The sequence below is a fragment of the Ictidomys tridecemlineatus genome, chromosome 9 (assembly GCF_052094955.1).
Source record: "Ictidomys tridecemlineatus isolate mIctTri1 chromosome 9, mIctTri1.hap1, whole genome shotgun sequence".
NCBI classification, from domain to species: domain Eukaryota; kingdom Metazoa; phylum Chordata; class Mammalia; order Rodentia; family Sciuridae; genus Ictidomys; species Ictidomys tridecemlineatus.
The window spans coordinates 28,507,744-28,528,525 of NC_135485.1; positions in this window are offsets into that span (position 1 = coordinate 28,507,744).

The window sequence follows — 20,782 nt, forward strand, 5'->3', positions numbered from 1 at the left end:
AAGAAGCACGCCGAGGCAAGGTCAGTGTAGAAATTAGAAATTTATTAAAGGACAGAAGAAAAAGACTTCTCCCGGAGGAAGAAGGGGACCCAAAAGGTGGAATCCGTGGAAGTGCAGTTGTCTCCCCTTTTTATAGTTCTTTCAGTGATGGAATGTAGGTTGGAAGGCCTGAGGGGTGGGACACAGGTGGGCCAAAGAAGTAGTCTGAGCAGGAAGGACTTTTGAGATGGGCTTATCACTTCTCTGGAATGGGCTATCTCCAAATCTGTTGGGGGCTGTTGGTTAACACTTCTTTGAGGTGGACTTTGGCCTAGGGCCTTTTCAGGACTTCATTAACATTCCATGAGTTGTCCTGTATTTTCCCTGAGTCATTCCCAGCATGGCCTCCATTTTAGATTTCACTCGATTTTAGACCTGATTTACCTAACTACACTGACTACCTAACTTTAAATCTGGCTTCAATGGAACTCAGGGCCTCACACATGCTAGGTGAGCGCTCTACCACTGAGCCACAACCCCAGCACCCCCACCTCTATTCTTAACCATTTTTTTCTAATAAAAAATTTCTCAGATTATATATCAGCTAAAATAACATTGGATGCTACAATAGATAAACTGCCAAATCTCAGTGACCCACCATAACAAAAGTTTCTCTCTCACTCATGTCAGGTTTATGGGGGAAGAGTGGCTTACAGGGGAAGAGTCTTGTTCACTCTGACAGTCAAGGATACAGGCAGAGGGAGGCACTGACATGTTTTGTCCTGAGCACTGTTGTCCAATCAGAAGAACAAAGAGAGAGAGTCAGGGGAGGGAAGGGGGGAGGGAAGGGAGATTGGGAAGGGTTGGTGGGCAGAAGGTGGGCCTGGAAGGATAGCCAACTGCTCTAGGAGACTATGCCAGAGGTGCATACACATCTGCACACACACGTGCACACACATACACACACAAAGAGAGAGACAGAGAAACTCCTTACCCTAAGTCTACCTTTACAGCCTCTTTGAACTTCCCAAGAAGCCAATTGGCAAAGGAGCCTGAGAAATTTAGGTACTTAAAATACAGAATAAAGCAGGGAAAGGGCATGGAATGGATCTAAGAGCAAACAGACAAAGTGATCGATAATAATATATAATCCCCTCCAACTCTACACTTCAAATCTAACAGCAGACAAATGGATTGCTTACGTCTATACAATAAAGTATTGTCTAAAACTTATGGTTTAAAAATAGTCCAAATGCCCAACCATTCTCTGATCACAGTGAATAAAAGGGCTGTCGCCATTGTGTGTGTGCTATTGGTTTTCCTCGACGGTGTCTAAGTCCCCTTTCAGTTGTGACAGCTGCAATAGTGACAGTCTGCTAGGGCTAGATTCACCCCTGGTATGGACGCTGAGAGGTCAGGTGATTGTCTCTTCCTCCTGGAGGTAGAGATCAGACATATGACCAAGGTTTGGCCAATGGATGCCACTGCCTGCGGCCTCAGCTCTTGACATCCAAAGATAAAAGGAGACTTTATAATGTCCCCAAGGCTGCTGCATCCTGACAGGGCAGGCCCAGAGGTGGAAGTGGCCCCTTGGCCACACAGGCAGCCATTTCTGCAGGTTTGTCCTGGTCATCCTCCTCCTGCGATGGCTGTCTGATCACCCTTGATTTCCATCTCTCTTTAAGCCTGATCCTTCAACCCTGCCCTTTGTCTATGAACTATCTATTTTCTACTTACGTTAATGGTTCATTTCTGTGACTTCAGCCAAGTGACTAATGAACTTACCACCACTCAGCTCACCTGCTCCTCTGTCACTCTGTCCACCTGTCTGCAAAATTCAGCCTTTACTCGTAGACTCTGTCCCCTTGCTTTGTTTCCATATTCTGACTTTATATCAGTTCTAGGGGGGAAAAAAGAAGTTACCTTCTTCACCCCTGAAATCCAGGCTCTGTAATCTCAGCCAGAGTCCTTCCAGGAATGCTCAGCTCTCCATCATCATCCCTCCAAACAGCCACTTCAATTCTTGGACATTTTTCTCAGTCTCCCTTTGCCATCTTCCGCCCTCCTCGCCCTCAGGAACTTTCAGCAAACAATGTCCTCTGCTTCACAGTGGACATAGAGACCGTGAGACATAAACTCAACTAAATAAGCAATCTGTGCACGGAGGGTGCACCCCTACACTCAAGGTAGAATTGCTCTCTTGTGCTTCTCTTTCTCAACTTAAGAATACTGGGGCTGGGGGTGAAGCTCAGTGGTAGGGTGCTAGCCTGGCTTGCATGAGACCATGGGTTCCATCCCCAGAACCAAAAATAACCACAAAAAGATTATTGTCACTATCACAGTTTCTAGTATTTGCACAGATCAAATAAACCTTTTCTGCCCAGAGAGTGTGTTGATGTGTGTATATGTGTGTATGTCTTACATTTTGTCTTTTTTTTCAAGTAATTGTCCCTATTTATTTATATTGTACTATAAATGAAATCGTTCTATTTTTACTACAACTGAAGTTGTTTCCTGTTAGCTTATCTCTTTAGGGTATATTTCCAAAACAAAAGCACTAGGTTAACGTGTATGAAGAATTTTTAAGGGACTGCTAAATTTTGTAAACTTATTCTAAGAAAATAAGTTACAGTGGGTTATTGGGGAAAAAAAAGCATATTTTGTTTTCTCAGAGTGACCATGTGGCCTTGGTTACATTGTTTTTGTTACTTTTTACTCTTATATTTCCTTTTTCTATTTTTTTCTCATAGATTTTCTGTGAGAGTGTACTATCTCCTGTTCTACATCACTTAGGATGACCACCTATGAGTTCCATGTGTTGGTTTTTACATCCATGTGCTTGCTAGGTTTGAATAGTGATGTGTGTGTGTGTGTGTGTGTGTGTGTGTGTGTGTGTGTGTGTGTTGCATGTGTGTGGTGCTGGGGATTGAACCTAGGCCCTTGTACATGCCAGGCAAGTACTCTGGTACTCTACCAACTGAGCTATATCCTCAGATCTGAGTAGTGAAGTATTGTCAAATGTTATCACATTTATTTCCTCTGTCTTGTTAATTTCTTTCAATATCAACTTAAATACATTGTATATATACAACTTTTAGTTTGAGTGGTTGTGTATAATCAGATATATTGCAGATCTGGTCATATCCTGTATTTAAAGCTTCAAATACTTATTTTTTCCTTCATAACTAGATTAATATATATGGCATTTTCAAAGTTCTTTTTTCAATATCTAATTCAATAGATTGCAAAATAAATATTTAACTCAATAGAGTGCAATTAAATATTTAACTCTTTGACACATCTGAAGTTTACTTCAATATATCATATGAAGTATAGATCCAAGCTAATTTTTCTTCATACTATTATCTATTTGTTTGGCAATATTTATTACGAAGTCATTTATCCCCACACCCACCCCAGCATTTTTTTTCCTACTTCTGACAGTGATTTTTTTAATCCAATGGTTTTCTCAAGGCAGAGCAATAAATTATTTTGGAAAGCTAGCATAGAGAATTCAGACCTGAAATTTTCCCTTTGAGAAACAGAAATTTTTGGCTTCAACTGGTGAGTGCATAGAAAGTTAGGGCTAAAAGGAACTTTAAAATTACATTGTTCCCTTCTATTACAAATGAGGAAGCTGAGATTCCAAGGAATTGAGCAAATATGGAGAATCAAGGCATGTCACTCAAAATTAAGGAAGAGGATTTCAAATGAAAAATGCATTTGAGTATAAAAATATACTGTCAGTACATAACTCATAATATACAAAAGACAGCTAATAACAAAATATACCACTACTAATAAAATGCAGCTAATTGGGGCTGGGGATGTGGCTCAAGCAGTAGTGAACTTGCCTGGCATGTGTGCGGCCTGGGTTCGATCCTCAGCACCACATACAAAGATGTTGTGTCCGCCAAAAACTAAAAAAAATAAATATTAAAAAATTCTCTCTCTCTCTCTTTCTCTCTCTCTCTCTCTCTCTCTCTCTCTCTCTCTCAAAAAAAAATTTTTAAAAAATGCAGCTAATCACATGGCAATGACTATTAAAGACCTACTGTGATCTAAGAACTATGCATTCTTAATCCCCAACATGCCAATAGAGGATATATATTATGATTATTGCCATTCATATCCCTAGTAATTTGCCCAAGATCTGCCACCAAGTGGCAGGAGCTAGGCCCTACCTCACCCCTACTTGACAGATTTTTCCATTACACAACACTGCCTCCCAGCTACCCAGTGACAAAAGTGAGGCATGCCCAGCTCTTAAAGAGCCTATTCTGTCAAGATAAAATCCATCTTCCAGTTGAGACTGGTTAAAAGAGTGGTCTCAATTGCTAAAATCATGTGCATTGGGACAAATTAAGTGAGCATTTTTAAGCATGGTTTATTCAGCTGTGTAAAATGTATACATAGACATGAAAACATCATGACAGACTTCTAAAATCTCTTCCTGTTTTAAAATTCCAGGATTCTAATTCCCACTGTCCACTTTCCATTCTTCTAATACATGATAAAAATAGCACAAATGTTTAAAAGAAATGAAACCTATTTTTTAAAAAAAATTTTAGTTGCAGATGGACACACTCTTATTTTATGTGGTGCTGAGGATTTTACCCAGTGTTTCACGTGTGCTAGGCAATCACTCTACCACTGAGCCATAACCCCAGCGAAATCCATTTTTGACTCAATTAAAAGTACTTCTCCAAAACATGATGTTAGAGACAATAAAAGATTTTGTACTGTTTCAGATGGTTGTAAAGAAAAGGAAAATGATAACTTAGCTGAAATATTATGCAATTATTTTAAACTAACATCATGTAAAAATCTAATATCTTTTATTATATTATTTTAGCACAATTGTTCTATAAGATGATATGGGAGAATAAATACTGTTTGATTTAAGGTTACAATAACAAAAATAAACCAGTGTCTGTTACATGACTTACCTAAAACGCAAATGTTATTTAACTACATTGTAATGCCTGATCAAAATATTGGTCTATAAATTCCAAGCTGCTAGTGCTATAGCTTCAACTATATTTTTGGCAATTATTGAGCAAATGGTTATTTCTGCTTAAATCATTTTTGTATGTTACTGTAGTGTAACATACAAATTAAATAGAGGTGTATGTCAAATATTCAGGTAACCAGAGTACTTCACATAAGATCTTAGATCTGTATAAATGTAACCTATCCACTGAATCGAAATAGAATTCTGAATACTTGTGAATGGATCTAAGCCATTACCAATTAGCAAGAAACTCAGCCTTCCCCCCCCCCGCCATAGGGCTGCTACAGGCCAAAGGAGGCCATGCTGAGCATTTCTACAGTAGTATTTTAAATATTTCAAGAAAGAAGCCTAGGAATTTCACATATTGAAAAAAAAATAGAATTATGGTACAAAAAAACTGGGGATTTTTTTTAAAAAATAACTAAAATGATCATATTATTAAATGGAAATAATATCCTTTTCTGTAGATTTCTAAAAATAAAATACTTTGGATTGGTAAGAATAGACAAAGAACACCTCACCAAATGATTTGTACAAGTTTCTGGTATGTTTTTAAAGTCTCCATTTTCTATTCAAATGCTTTACCATTGAATATATTGCCTGAAGAGGGCACCCTTTCCCTTTGCTAAAACTTTTTAAAAATTTTTAAAAGAAACAACAAAATAAATAAAATCTGTAAAATAGAAGTATTATATCAATTTCAAGTTTTCAGTAGCCTTGCTATTTTGAATTAAATATTTAGTAAAAGATGCATGCATAAATTCTATCATTTACATAAATAGTATTGCTTAAAGCATGGTTAAGGAAAGAAACCTCTGCCTGACCAGCATTTAATTTAGACATAGAAAAATTCTATGTAACACTTGCATGTCGTCTATGACTGCTTTTACACTAAGGTATCAGAGTCAAGTAGCTGCAATGAAGATCTTGTGGCCTGTGAAGCTCAAGACATTTACTATCTGGCCTTTTACAGAAAAAAATCATAAGACACAGCTCTGGGTTATCTAACTAAGATGGAAGTGCTGAAGCATACAGTATTAGGTTTTTTAATTTCATTTTTTTCCCATGGGACCTCTACCCCCATCACCAATACATGAGCATTCTCAATGTTCTCGTAGTGGAGAAAAGAAAGTTTAGAAATGGATGTAGTTTTCTGTATATACATGATTTGTGGTGGTGATTTGCAATACTTTGGCTTCAACTGTACATGCTATTAATAATAGTTGTGACTGTATCTTAGCTAGCTGTTAGAGTCTGTAAACAAGTCAGGATGGCGCCTGGCATTTTGCCAGAGAAATGTTAGAGTTCGTAAATAAGTCTGAATGGTGCCTGGCAAATGCCAGAGGAAGTGGTTTGAGAAATAACAAAAGCGAGCCATTAAGTGTGGAGATTCCTTATTGGTTGACTGATGTATCTAGTTTATGCTAATTAAGATAAGCTGTGTGAAATGTATAAATACCTCTGTTGTCCTACAATAAAGGGCTTCCACTCCTGCTGTATCAATCTACAGAAGTTGCTCGTGACCCCCCCAGTTATTTTGCTGCAGCCGGACTGCGGCAGATGGTGGCCCGTTATGGGGAGCCCCGGGACACTCGGGGGTAAGTGACAAAAAAAAGCTGCCCGTCCATACATAGGACGGGAGCAAATCTGCTCATCCCTAGACAGATAGGGCGAGAGGAAAAATGGCCATTTTGAGAAAATGGAGAAGATTGATACAGTATGTTTGTGTCTTGTTTTGTCTCAGTGTATTGTATTGTCTTTATGATGAAAATATGGAAGGGGTGAGAAGTAAATTGATAAGGGAAAGAGGCACCCCAGTGGAACCAAGAGCAGTTAGGGCATGTGTTGATAAGAGCCCAGGAACTCTAATCAGAAAGAAAAAGAAAGTTCAGAAGAAGAAGGATTATCAGGAAAAAAGTTGCAGCAAATGTCTATTACTGAATACTTTTCGTTGCTGGAGGGTGCGTGAATTGTTGCGTCGGCTGCCACGTGAGAGCGGGTCATGGTGCAGCAAGTACTTTCCAAGCTGCGGCAGCCGGCTCTTCCACTGCCGGGAGCCCAAATCTAGACCTGACCTGGAGGCACAGTCTTGCAAGCTCTTGCTTCCTGTGCCCGGAAGCAGTTTGAGTCCAGGACTCTCCCCAGGGCCATCTGGGGCTACCCAGGATGCTGCAGGCAAAGACGGCCTGCGTCCCTGAAGTTTGATCATTTCCAATGTCAGTAACTACAATGGTTCTCCCACACCTGGAAGCTAATGAGTAATGAGCGCCATTAAGGCTTATTTCAAATGTAAAAAACCTTGAGATAATGTACTAAATTGTTCTGAAGGTTGTTTTCTTAGTGGAATGCTACAGGATTTTCTTTAACCATCAGGAGTTCCTGCCTTCATCCCAGTGCCGGTGAGGACAAGGGTGAAAGAATTTCCAGTGTTGCTGAGAACCTGACGAAACTTGGGAACAAGCTAGCTGCCTGCAGAACTTACCTGGACTGTGATTTACCTGGACTGTGAGTTAATCTATTGAGACACTGCTTTACCTGGACTAAACAATAAACTGTAATCTACAACAAATTGTAACTTGGTATCTTTGCTAACGGTGTCACTGCTGGTATAATTTTTCCAAGGGCTTCTTGCATGGAGCCATCAATTGGCTTGGTATTGTGGCATTTTGTATCCTCCCTTTCTGTTTGTAGCAGGTTATTTATGGTGTTTGTGTAAAAACCACTATGGTCGTTATTTAAATTAAACAAAAGGGGGAAATGTTAGAGTCTGTAAACAAGTCAGGATGGCGCCTAGCATTTTGCCAGAGAAATGTTAGCGTAAACAACAAGTCTGGATGGTGCCTGGCAAAATGCCAGAGGGAGTGATTTGAGAAATAACAAAAGTGAACCATTAAGTGTGGAGATTCCTTATTGGTTGACTGATGTATCTAGTTTATGCTAATTAAGATAAGCAGTGTGAAATGTATAAATACCTCTGTTGTCCTACAATAAAGGGCTTCCACTCCTGTATCAACATACACAAGTTGTTCGTCACCACCCACCCCACCCCACCCCCACCCCCCACCCCCGTTATTTTGCTGCAGCCAGACTGCGGCAGCTAGCCTTGGATAACCTTTCTTAGTTAAAGCCTGTCAGTAGACAAGGTCCTAGACTGTTGATATTATCTAGACCTTGTACTTCCCTGGTATCTTGATGAAGACCATGCTAAGGGTACCCTGCCTCCTATGTGTAGAAGAATTTCATCTAGCTGAGACTATCTGTGTCCTCTTACAAAACCAGGATGGTACAAAATAAATTGAGTGACATTGGTCAACTGCAGAAATATGAAAGGAAATCCCTTTTATGCTGAATACAAAAATAATTACACAGTATTAAGGAAAAATACTGAATTTAGTTAAGAGTGTGTGAACTTTAACCTGTTCTAACTACTGTATCACATGAATGGAGAAGGGGGGGCAGTATTTGGAAGAGATTAAGCTTATGGCAGTGAAAACCCAGCATATATGACAATTGGAAGGAATTATTTTCTATCTCCTCTTCTATGTAACAAAATTGTCTCACTGGGGTAACTCAGCATTATTAGTAGTTCTTGTTTCTTATTGATCTGGTTATATTCTCCAGGTAGGCTTCAGTCAATATTCTAGGAAAACAGTTCCATAAAAAAAGCGTAGGGTGAAATGAAGGAAAGGAGGAGAGAAGGAACGGATAACATAAAGATAAAGGGAAAATCAGTAATGTAGAAGAAAGAGATTGAGAGGCAAAGCATAGGAATGGGTAAGGGAAGGCAATGCAGAATGAATTCTTTAAAAAAAAAAAAAACATGTTACAGCCAGGCACAGTGGCACACACCTGTAATCCCAGTGGCTCAGGAGGCTGAGGCAGGAGGATTGTGAGTTCAAAGCCAGCCTCAGCAACAGCTAGGTGCTAAGCAACTCAGTGAGACCCTGTCTCTAAATAAAATACTAAAAAGGGCTGGGGATGTGGCTCAGTGGTTGAGTGCCCCTGAGTTCAATCCCCAGTACCCGCCCCAGCCACAAAGTTACATGCGTATATAAATATACCACAGGGAACTTCACCTTTATGCATAGGTACAAAGAACCAGTGAAACATAAAAAACTAAATGAGGGAAAGAAAGTCTAGCAGAGTAGAGGAAGGAGAATGGAGAGAGGAGGGAGAACAGGAGGGAGGAAGGGGGATCGTGAACTGAAATGGAATTCCCTGCATGTACGATGTTGTCGGGATAAACCCAACTACTATGCATAACTATAAACCTCTAATTTAAAAAATAATCAAATCAAAAAAATCAAAATTACAGGAGTTTCCATACCTATCCATAGATCTTGTTATAGAAATCAATAAATTTATTAATAACAAAAAGAAGCAGCCTAGGATGGTATCAATATTTACTATATACATTTTTACCTATTCCCCCTATCTTCACTTGGATATCTTGATTTTAATCCAAATCTGGAGTTCCTCTGTCAAGAAGCCCTCAATTTAAACACGAGAAAATACATTTCTGCTGTTGCATGTGGTAAAGGAGCAAAGGCCATGAACATGGAGGGCAAGAATAAGAATCTAACTGTGTCTCAGACATTCAACCAATCTTTGTGGCTTTAGACTCACCTTCGCCTTTGCTTTCAGAAGCATTTGGGTCTGCCACTTTGGAGTCTTTGGGATTCTGCCTTTTCTGGGTTGTTCTTCGCTTTTCCACTGTGAGCCTAGAGGTCCACAGTCTGGGTTAACATTTCCTAGATTGCATTCCCACTTTCCAGATGGGCTGCTGTGGCCCAACTCCCTTCATGCTCTCTGTCCTTGTTAGATATGTATTTTCCTAAAATATCCCTTTATTTCTATCTTACTGTGGTTTTAGAAGTGGTCGCCAGTGTATGTGTTCAACTTCAACTTGCTGCTTTTTTTTTTTTTTTTTTTTTTTTGGTACCAGGGATTGAACCCAAGTGCACTTAACCACTGAGTGAGTCACACATTCCCAGCCCTTTCTATTTTTTATTTTGAGACAGTCTCCCTCAGTTGCTTAGAGTCTCATTGAATTACTGAGACTGACCTTGAATTTGCAATCCTGTTTCAGACTCACTGGGATTATAGGCAAGCACCACCACACCCAGTTCAACCTCCATCTATGATGCAAAGTTTCAGTCCAGGTTTTACCAGTAATAAAACTGGTTTTATCCATCAGGTTGAGTCGGTGATTTGAGATTTTCTACTTACCTTTTCAATTCTGTTTTTTCCTTGTTTGGTATAATATCTGCTGCATCTGTTTTTCTGTTAGATTGATGTTATATGAAATTAAACCAGTTGATGTTTTAGCATATCCCATGAAAATCATTTTAAAAGATAATTTTATGGAGGGAGGGGATTGGGAGTATAGTTCAGTGGTACAGTTTATGCTTAACATGTGCAAGGATCTGTGTTTAAATTCTGACACCAAATAAAATAAACCGACTGAGCATGGAAATTTTTCCTCCATGACTAAAATTAAAAACTAATACATGCATATAAGTTGCTATGGACTGAATGTTTGTATTCCCCCAAAATTCATATGTTAAATCCTAATCCACATATCCCCCACCTTCCTGGAGCTGGGATGTAACTCAGTGGTAGAACACCTGCTGAGCTTGCCTAGGGCCCTGGGCTCAATCCCCAGCACCACATAAAAACCAAACAAAAACCCCAAACTCTAAATACCAAGATGGTGATATTAAAAAGTGAGGCCTTTGAGAGGGCTCTGCCCTAATGAAGGTAATTACTGTCCTTATAAAAGGGGCCAGAGAGATCCCCTTACCCCTTCCATATTTGAGGGCACAGGGAGAAGTCGCCATCTATGAGAAGCAGCCTCAGCAGACACCCAATCAGCCTGTGCTTTCATCAGGGACTTTCCAGCTCAGAACTGTAAGAAGTCTATTTCCGTTATCTTGAAGCCACCAAGTCTATGGCATTTTGCTATAGCTGTCTGAAAGGGCTAAGACATACATACATAAAAACGGAAGTGAATATTAAGACATAGAACTAGGGAGTGGGACATCCGGCACACAGAAATGATCAAATTAACCGAAAAGCTCTAATTATTTAAATGCTCAAGTATATAATTACCTCAGCCTTTAACTCGAAGCCTTTAACCTGACTAGAGCAAATTATAGTTGTCAAACCATATTTTAATAAGATTTCATCAAGTCAAACCGACAGTATTTTTCAGAACAGATAATTACTAGTATTAAAGATCCGTGGACGTGTTTCTCCTGTGCAGACTGTGCAGAAATCTTTATCTCTGTGCTAGTCACAGCAGTTTGTAAAACCAAATGTGATCGTGGTGTCTGGAGTTTATTGAGAAACAATTGTTTCCTTACTATTAAGAGGGAACTGAGAACCCTGATTGTCCCTCACAAAGGACAAGGCGTATGGCCATGGTCCTTCTGTAAGGAAAGGGATGTGTGAGTCATCTAAATGCTCATGTAATCTCTAGAGTAGAAGAGATACAGAAAAAAAAAAAAGAAGAAAGAGAAGAATAGAGATTGAGTACTTAAATTACTGAAAGAAAATGAGATTAGAAAAAAATTAAACAGCAATTATAATGAAAAGTCAACAGATTTTCCCCCCCTGAGTTAAATACTAAGGCATTTTTTAATAAATTTAAACCAGGAGCAATGGGTGCACACCTGAGGCTGAGGCAAGAGAATCTCAAGTTCAAGGCCAAACTCAGCAATTTATCGAGAACTTGAGCACCCCTGGTTTCAATCCCAGTAGCAATAAGGAAAGGAAGACAGAAAGAAAAGAAAAAAAAAAAAAGAAAGAAAGAAGTCCAAGCTGTATAGTGGACCTCAAATTATGATTTGTGTGGGTTGGTTGTGTAGTTCAGTGGTAGAGCACTTGCTTAGCATGCATTAGGCCATGGGTTCCATTCCCAACACCACCAAAAATATACAACAAAAAAGTGTGCAGATAGATAGATAGATAGGGGTATGCACAATACACACATACATATAGAAGATTACATATATATATATAACTTGTGGATTATCTTTGACGCACAATTCAAGGCTAATATTCTTTTAATAGTGTACCTCCATATGAATTTTCAGTTTTCCCAGCATTATTTGTTAAAGAGGCTATCTTTTCCCCAGTGTGTGTTTATGGCGCCTTTGTCTAGTATAAGGCTAACTGCATTTACGTGAGTTTGCCTCTGTGTCTTTGTTTTAGTTAGCTTTTCACTGCTGTGACTAAAGGATATGACCAGCACAACTGTAGAGGAGGAAGAGTTTGTTTTGGGGCCCATGGTTTCAGAGGTCTTGGTCCGTAAGAGGCTGGCTCCATTCCTCATGGTTTCAGATGAAGCTGAACATCATGATGGGACAGTGTGGCAGAGGGAGCATTTCCCATCGTGGAGATCAAGAAGCAGAGAGAGATTCCACTAGCTCAATACCAAAGCCACGCCCTAATTCCTACCTCCTCCAGCACACCCTACCACTTCAGTTACCACTCAGTTAATCCCTATCAGGGGATTAATCCACGATTGGGTTAAGACTCTCACAACCTATCATTTTTTCTCGAACAGTCTTGTTTTGTGGTGCCAATACCATGCTGGTTTTGTTACTATAGCTCTGTAGCGTAATTTAAGGTCTGATATTGTGAAGCCTCCTGCTTCAGTTTTCTCACTGAGGGTTGTTTTAGTTATTCTGGGCCTCTTATTTTTTCAAATAGATTTTATGATTGATTTTTCTATTCCTATGAAGAACATTATTTGAATTTTAATAGGACTTGCATTAAACCTGCATGGCACTTTTGGTAGTATGGCATTTTGACAATGTTAATTCTGCCCACCCAATAACATGGGAGATCTTTCCATCTTCTAAGGTCTTCTTCAATTTCTTTCTTCAGTGTTCTGCAGTTTTCATTGTAGAGGTCTTTCACCATCTATTTTGTTAGATTGATTCTCAACAATTGTTTTTGTTTGTTTGGTTGGTTTTGTTTTGTTTTATTTTGAGGCTATTGTAAGAAATAGTTTTCTAATTTCTCTTTCAACTGATTCATCATCGGTGTATAGGATCACAACTGATTTATGGTTCTTAATTTTATATCCTGCTACTATTCTGAATTTGTTTATGAGTTTTTAAAGTTTTCTGGTAGATGTTTTTGGATCTTCTAAATATAGAATCATGTCATTGGCAAATAGGGATAGTTTGAGCTCTTCTTTTCCTAATCATATCCCTTTAATTTCCTTCTTTTGCCTAGTTGCAGATAGTTTCAAGGCTATCTCTCACCCTGCATAAAACTCAACTCAGAATGGGTCAAAGACTTAGGAACTAGAACAGAGACCATGTGCCTAAAAGAAGAAAAATTATGCCAAATCTTCCTTATATTGGCTTAGGACCTGACTCCCTGAACAAGACTCCTAAAGCACAAAAACGTAAAATCAAGAGTCAATAAATGAGATGGATTCAAACTAAAAAGTTTCTTCTCAGCAAAGGAAACAATAATGTGAAGACAGAGCCTACAGAATGGGAGAAAATCTTAACTACACACACTTCAGATAGAGCAATAATCTCTGGGATATATAAAGAACTTGAAAAACTTAACACACACACACACACACACACACATAAAAATAACACCATCAACAAATGGGCTAAGGAACTGAACAGACACTTCACAGAAGAATACATACAACTGATCAACAAACATGTGAAAAAATGTTCAACATCTCTAGCAATTAGAGAAATGCAAATCAAAACTACTCTAAGATTTCATCTCCCCTAGTCAGAAGGGCAATTATCAAGAATACAAGTAACAATAAATGTTGGTGAGGATACGGGGCAAAGGTACACTCATACATTGCCAGTGGGAGTAAAAATTGGAGCAACCACTATGGAAAGCAGTATAGAAATTCCTCAGAAAACTTGGAATGGAACCATAATTTGACCCAGCTATTCCACTCTTTGGTTTATACCCAAAGGACAAAATCAGTACACTACAGTTACACAGCCACATGAACGGTTATAGCAGCTCAATTCACAATAACTAAGTTTTGAACCAAATTAGTTGCCCTTCAACAGATGATTAAGAAAATGTGGTATAGATACACAATAGAATATTACTCAGCCATAAAAAAATAATGACTTTATGATTCTTGCCAATAAATAGATGGACTGGAGACTATCATGCTAAGTGAAATAAGTCAACCCCCCAAAAAAGTCAAAGGCCAAATGTTCTCTCTGATACTGCTGTGCTGACTCACAGTAATGGGGGAGTGGCGATTAGAAGTCCATTTGATTAGACAAAGGGTAATGAAGGGAAGGGAGGGGAATGGGAATAGGAAAGACAGTAGAATGAATTGGACATGACTTTCCTATGTTCCTATGTGAATACACGACCAATGACACTCCACATCATGTCCAACCACAAGAATGGGATCCCAATTAGAGTAAGTTATACTCTGTGTTTGTATAACATGTTAGAATGCACTCTGCTGTCATGTATATCTAAGAAAGAACTAGTAAAAATAGTGCATCAAGGTCTCCTTTCTCATATTGCTCGGTTCAAGAAGTACAGACATTCCACATGAATGCAGGTAGAATTAGAGATGAGAGATGAGAAGGTGGTAGATCAAAGTAATACCAATTAAAAACAAAAATACGGCGTATCAGGCAGCTTCAATTGGAGTACGATAATCACCCCAGGGGCTTACCCCAGCAGACACTCTGGGTTCTGTGGGTTCTGACTTCAAAGGCAAGGCTGAGACAGTGATGTTTCAGAAACATCAGGAATTATGTGGTATTCAGGAAAAGCAAAAACAAAATACCCTGCTAATTCTCCTCAGTTCAGCACTTTGTGGAGACCTATTTGCTCAGCGTGCTAACAGTTTACAGGGCATTGAAGTTTCCAAATGTGAATCTCTTAGGGTTTTGTCCTGTCCCTTCTGATGTGGTTAGGGTGTTCCTCTGATCAAGCAGAAACTGAACTCTTGGTGATTGAAGACAGAGCTTTCCTAGGTTCACCAGATCATTTACGCCTGATCAAATACCCAAATCCCTCAGGCAAGAGGACACAATGATGGATGCTGAAGTGGCACCATCGCCCAAAGAGAATAAATGACACTTGTCTTGAAATCTAGTTGTGGCAGGCAAGGGCCGGTGGGGCGGGAGTGCTTGACAACTACACACCGTGAGAGGAAAGGGAACACAAGCAGCCCTGGTATTCAATTTTTAAAGATCAGAAAGCCTAGTGGGAACTGAAGTACAAGGAATTATTAAAATGAATAATGAGAGTAAATTGGCCGATTTCGTGAATGTAATGAAAATGGGCATGAATAATAGATATTTTAAATTTTCACAAAGGAAGTCCATTAAATTCCAGCTGATCTGCAGAAACGTTCACTGTTGGTGTACTTTGGGTTTATGGCCAGCAATGAGTGTACTGATAAAGTCTATTGGCACATTATTTACTCATTCTTTAATCAGCCTTGAAATTAGGCCACTAGAGAAGGGTGACTAGCAGTTCAATTTTCTTTGTTAAATTCAGGGAGCTTATCAGGTTTTAGAGGAAAAAGTTGATGTGATTTTATACCTGTATATTGTATTATTACTATATTTTGATTTATTCTTCATAGATGGAAGGGAACCAACCCAGTGATTCATTCTTCAACAAGTATTATGAGCCCCGCATCGTCCTAGATCAGAAAAAAAGAGCAAGAAAAACAGTATTTTAAAAAATCATTTATAACATCATGGCACACAGTGACAAAACACATTTGAAGAAAAATAGACTAAAGGGTTGGTGAATAAGAGAGTAGTGCCATGTTGGTGACAGGCCCTGCCAGTTTATAAGGGCTCAGAAACTCAGAAACCAGATATAAAATACAGCCATTATCAAAAATTAAATTGTATAAAACTACAAGTAAGTACATTATGTTAAAAACATAACAAATGCCCCCAAATTCACCATTTTCTCTTTTGTTTACTACCTGTTAGCATTAAGAATACTCTTTATGTTCCAGGCATGTGTTGCATAATGACTAGACAGGTTTGGAGAGATGTGTCTTTAGATGATTTCATCATTGGGTGAACATCCAAGGATTTACTTATACAAACCTAGATTTTATAGCCTACTCTGCACCCAGACTATAAGGGATAAATATACATATATACACCATGATATGTATATTCCATAATATTGTGTGTGTGTGTGTGTGTGTGTTTTATTGTTCCTAGGGCCATGAAGAGCTTGAAATTAAATCAAGCACAAGAAGAAATGATGCGATCAGGAGTGGAGGTAGACACAAGATTTGTGGGGCTGCTGCCAAAATAACAAAATGCAGCACAGCTATTTCACCTATTTACAGGGAAAAAAATTGGGGGGATGTGGGATACTGAGGATTGAATCCAGGGATACACTCTACTCTAAGCTACATCCCGACTCCTATTTATTTATTTATTTATTTGAGACAAGGTCTCTCTATGTTGCTCTTCTGACCCTTCTGCTTCAGTCTCCCAAGTTGCTGGGACTATAGGAATGTGCCATCAAGCTGATTAAACTTTTTTTTTTTTTAATGTCGAGGAGCACTAGGGATTAAACCTAGGGATGCTTTGCCACTAAGCTACTTCCCCAGCTCTTTTTATTTTTTTTATTTTGAGACAGGGTCTCACTAACTTGCTGAGGCTGCCTTTGAACTTGTGATCCTCCTTCCTCAACTTCCCTAGTTGCTGGGATTACAGATGTGCACTACCATGTCTGGCTATGTTTTTTGCAGTTTGGGGGTAACCAGGGATTGGACTCAGGGGCACTCAACCACTGAGCCACATCCCCAGCCCTATTTTGCACTTTATTTAGAGACAGAGTCTCGCTGAGTTGCTTAGTGCCTCACCATTGCTGAGGGCTGGCTTTGAACTTGCAATCCTCCTGTCTCAGCCTCCTGAGGTGCTAGGACTATAGGCGTGCACTACCGCATCAGGCTTACTTTTTTTTTATAATAAGTAAAATGAATATTCTAAAACAATGATAATAGTATAGTAAATACATAAAGCAATTACATAGTTAATATCATTATGGAGTATTCGGTAATTCACATAATTGTATGTGGCAGATGCTTATTTCCAGCTGCACAATAACCTTGTTCACAGCAGCATGACCACAAACAGGTGAGTAGCATCTGGCACTGTGACATTCAGTGATTACTATGACATGAGGCCAAAGGAATTTTTCAAATTCATTATAATCTTATGAACCCAACATTGTATATGAGATCCATTCTTGATAAATATTGCTGTCATCTATTATATCTCTTTGTTAAAAATATCAGATAATGGTATGACACTCTGATTTTTTGTTTGATGATGTCACACGGTAACTTGAAATCAGCCATGATGGATTCATTTATACCATGGAAATAGGCAGGATTTTTTTTTTTTTTAAATCTCAGATAGTTAATTGTTAAACATTTACTAGCACTTTTCGGAAGAGAAGCCTTTATGATTAACTGATATTTAAGCAAAGGCCTGAATGAAATTTGCACATTTGTCACTGGAACATCTCGGGGAGAGCAACGCAGGTCCAGGCCTTAGACCAGCACTTGCTTGACACATGCAATGACTGGACCAGAGAACTTCAGGGCTGATCTCAGTGAGGGAGGGAGAAAAGTGGCAGACAACCAGGTTGGGGAACATATGTAGTAGAACTGTGAAGCCCAGGGTAGAAGGCATAGATCTTATCCTAAGTGCGTAGTGAAGCCATGGGAAGATTGAAAACAGAGAAGGATGTAGTCTGATCTATATGACTAACAATCACGCCATTGTATGGAGGAACATAGTTGGTTCTAACCTTAGAGGAGAATGGATTGTTTTATCAAGTGAAGGTTCTAAACTTCAGCTAAGAATTGAAATGACTAATTATTATTCCTGCCAGGTACATTGGTGCATGGCTACAATTCCAGAGACTCAGGAGGCCAAGACAGGAGGATTGAAAGTTCAAAGCTAGCCAGGGAAAATTATCTAGACCCTGTTTCAAAAAATTAAAAATGGGGTTGGTGGGGTGATAGGAAATAAGATGTGAGTGGCAGTGACATGTGCCACTTCCAGGAAGAAGCTTCTAAGAGACATTTTGTGTCCCCCACACTTTGGTCATTCCACAGTGACTGCAGAGGCCACATGATAGGGGCCTCCTGATCCCTGAGGGACTGTGTGCAATACAGCATCCACTTACCTTGGTCATGTAACAGGATTTTTTTTGACTAAATCCTGAAATTTACAGATTAATTTCTTCCTTTAGCTTAGTCTATCCTAATACAGAATGTCAAACTAGTAGCACTTTCCTAATAATACCCAACTTCTATGGGCCACTTACTCTGCCAGACACTGTGTTAAGCCTTTTACATGTACTTTCTCATGTAAGCCACATCACTCCTACGAGGTGGACACAACTATTGCTTCCATTTTTGAAACAAGAAAACTGGGGCCAATAAAAGTTAAATGACTTCCCAGGGTTCCCCAAGAAATCAAGGGTAAAACCAACATCAGGTCCCAGATACCTGACATTTCCTATATGAGAAAAGAACCAATAGCTGTTCAACTATATTTATCTTTTTAGGCATTTATTGGACAGTTACAATGCTAGGCTCTGGATAGACAAAGAAAAACAAGATAGCATTGCTGTCCTCCAAGAGTTCACAGTACAGTGAGGGAAAGACCACAAGAGAGAATTATAATAAAATGAATTTATAGGAAATACAGGAGAGAGAGAGAGGAACAGGCTAAGTCAGCAAAATCCAGAGTAGAGACATCCTACAGGACAGGTGAGCCAGTGTCTTTGACAAGGAAATTGCAAGATAATTGAGGCAGAACCTACAGATTAAAGGAGACCTAACAGACTTAGCAACCTGGCTCCTGATTCAAGCAAACTGGAAAAGAAAATCAAGACTCAATAGATAATTGGAAATTTGAACACTAAATAGACAATTGATTATATTAAGGAATTATTAACTTTAATGTTAAAAATTGTAGGTGAGATAATGGTCTTGTGATCAATGTCTTTGCATTTCAGAAATACATGCCAAAATATTAGCTGAGCTGGGTGTGGTGGCACACACCTGTAACCCCAGCAACTTGAGAGGCTGAAGTCCTGACAGAGAATCATAAACTAAAGGCCAGCCTGAGCAACTTTGTGAGACCCTGTCTCAAAATATAAATACATAAAAAAAAAGAACTGAGGATGAAGATCAGTGGTAGAGTACCCCTGGGCTCAGTCCCTACTACCACACACACAAATGATTCTTGAAAACAAAATATTTGTAGCCAAAATGATTCTATCTATGTCTGGAACCTTCTTCAGAGAAAATACAGGAGGGACAAATAGGCAGATGAAGCAGGACTGGCCATGGATGGATCATTGTTGAGCTGCATGATGATTACATGGAGATTGATTTAGTAAATATTTGAAACTTCCCAAAATAAAAAGTGTTAGAAGAACTGTCTCTGGGCTGGACACAGAGGAACTAAAGAATTGCTGACAAGGTGTTTGGAAATGTTGGGAAGGCTTCCAAGGATACTGAGACATCCATCTGAAAAAGAGTTCTTAGGCCGAGAGGGAGCCTGCACAAACAAATCTAGTTATTTTGAGCATCAGCTCACATTATCAATGTCAGAGATGGTTAATATTTGCTTTTCATCAAGAGCAGGCTGTTATCATGTGGTAACAGACTACAAGAGTTCATGGAACTTCCTTCTATGGGCCTGTGTAGAAATGAGCTGAGTAGAGCAGGGGACTGAGTATTGGATGAGGAAATCAGGAGACTCAGGGTGAGATTCTGGCTATGTTATCAGCCAGCAGTGTGTCTTGGAGATAGGTTCAAATTTCTGTGAATCTATACCTCATCTATAAAACAGGAAGTCTGAATTCTTCCCTAAGGATCCTTCCTGGTTTTGTCTACTATTCAATGTGGAATAACTGTGGGGAATCAGCAACTTCAAGATACAGTAGGATCATTGTCAGAAACCAAAACACCTTCATGGTTGGACACCCCCCGAATGTCTCCTGCGCGTACAACCCTCGCCCCACCCCAACATGACTTTAGAGAGACTTCTGCTTCACATGGGAAACAGGTGGCAGTAATTCACTATTTTGCACCATATTTTGGCACAGGGCTTAAGATCTGGGTGCAGTCTCAGTATGGCAGGAAAACTTATTTACAGTCTTACTTCTTCCTTGTTAGAAGTTTCTTGCCGCTTGAAAATCTTACTTGCTTCTTTTCTTGGTTTGATAAAGAAATATTGAGAAACCTGCCTCTTGGTGTCTCTGATGAGGTCTAAGCTGTTTGATTGGATGTAACTCTGGTCTGCAAATTTCTAATATAATAAGAGGTGTTGCAAGGTGCTGTGGCGCACACCTGCAATCCCAGCAACCCAAGAGGCTGAGGCAAGAGGACTGAGAGTTCAAAACCAGCCTCAGCAGATTAGCAAGGCATTTAGTAACTGAGCAAGATCCTGTCTCTAAATAAAATATTAAAAAGGGCTGGGGATGTGGCTCAGTAGTTAAGCACCCCTGGGTTTACTCCATGGTACCAATAAATAAATAAATAAATAAATTAAAAGGTGTCGAAACATCTCCTTGCTACCTGACTCTACACAACTTTTGACCCCTAGCAGAGACTCAGCTGCAACCACTCCATTTATCACAGAAGGACTCATAAGCATGCTGAGGCCTGGGACTGCTCATTTTAAGATACCTGGCCCCATCCCCACCATGGGAGAAGGTGGGAATCTGAGAGCACTCTGGCTAGTAAATGGT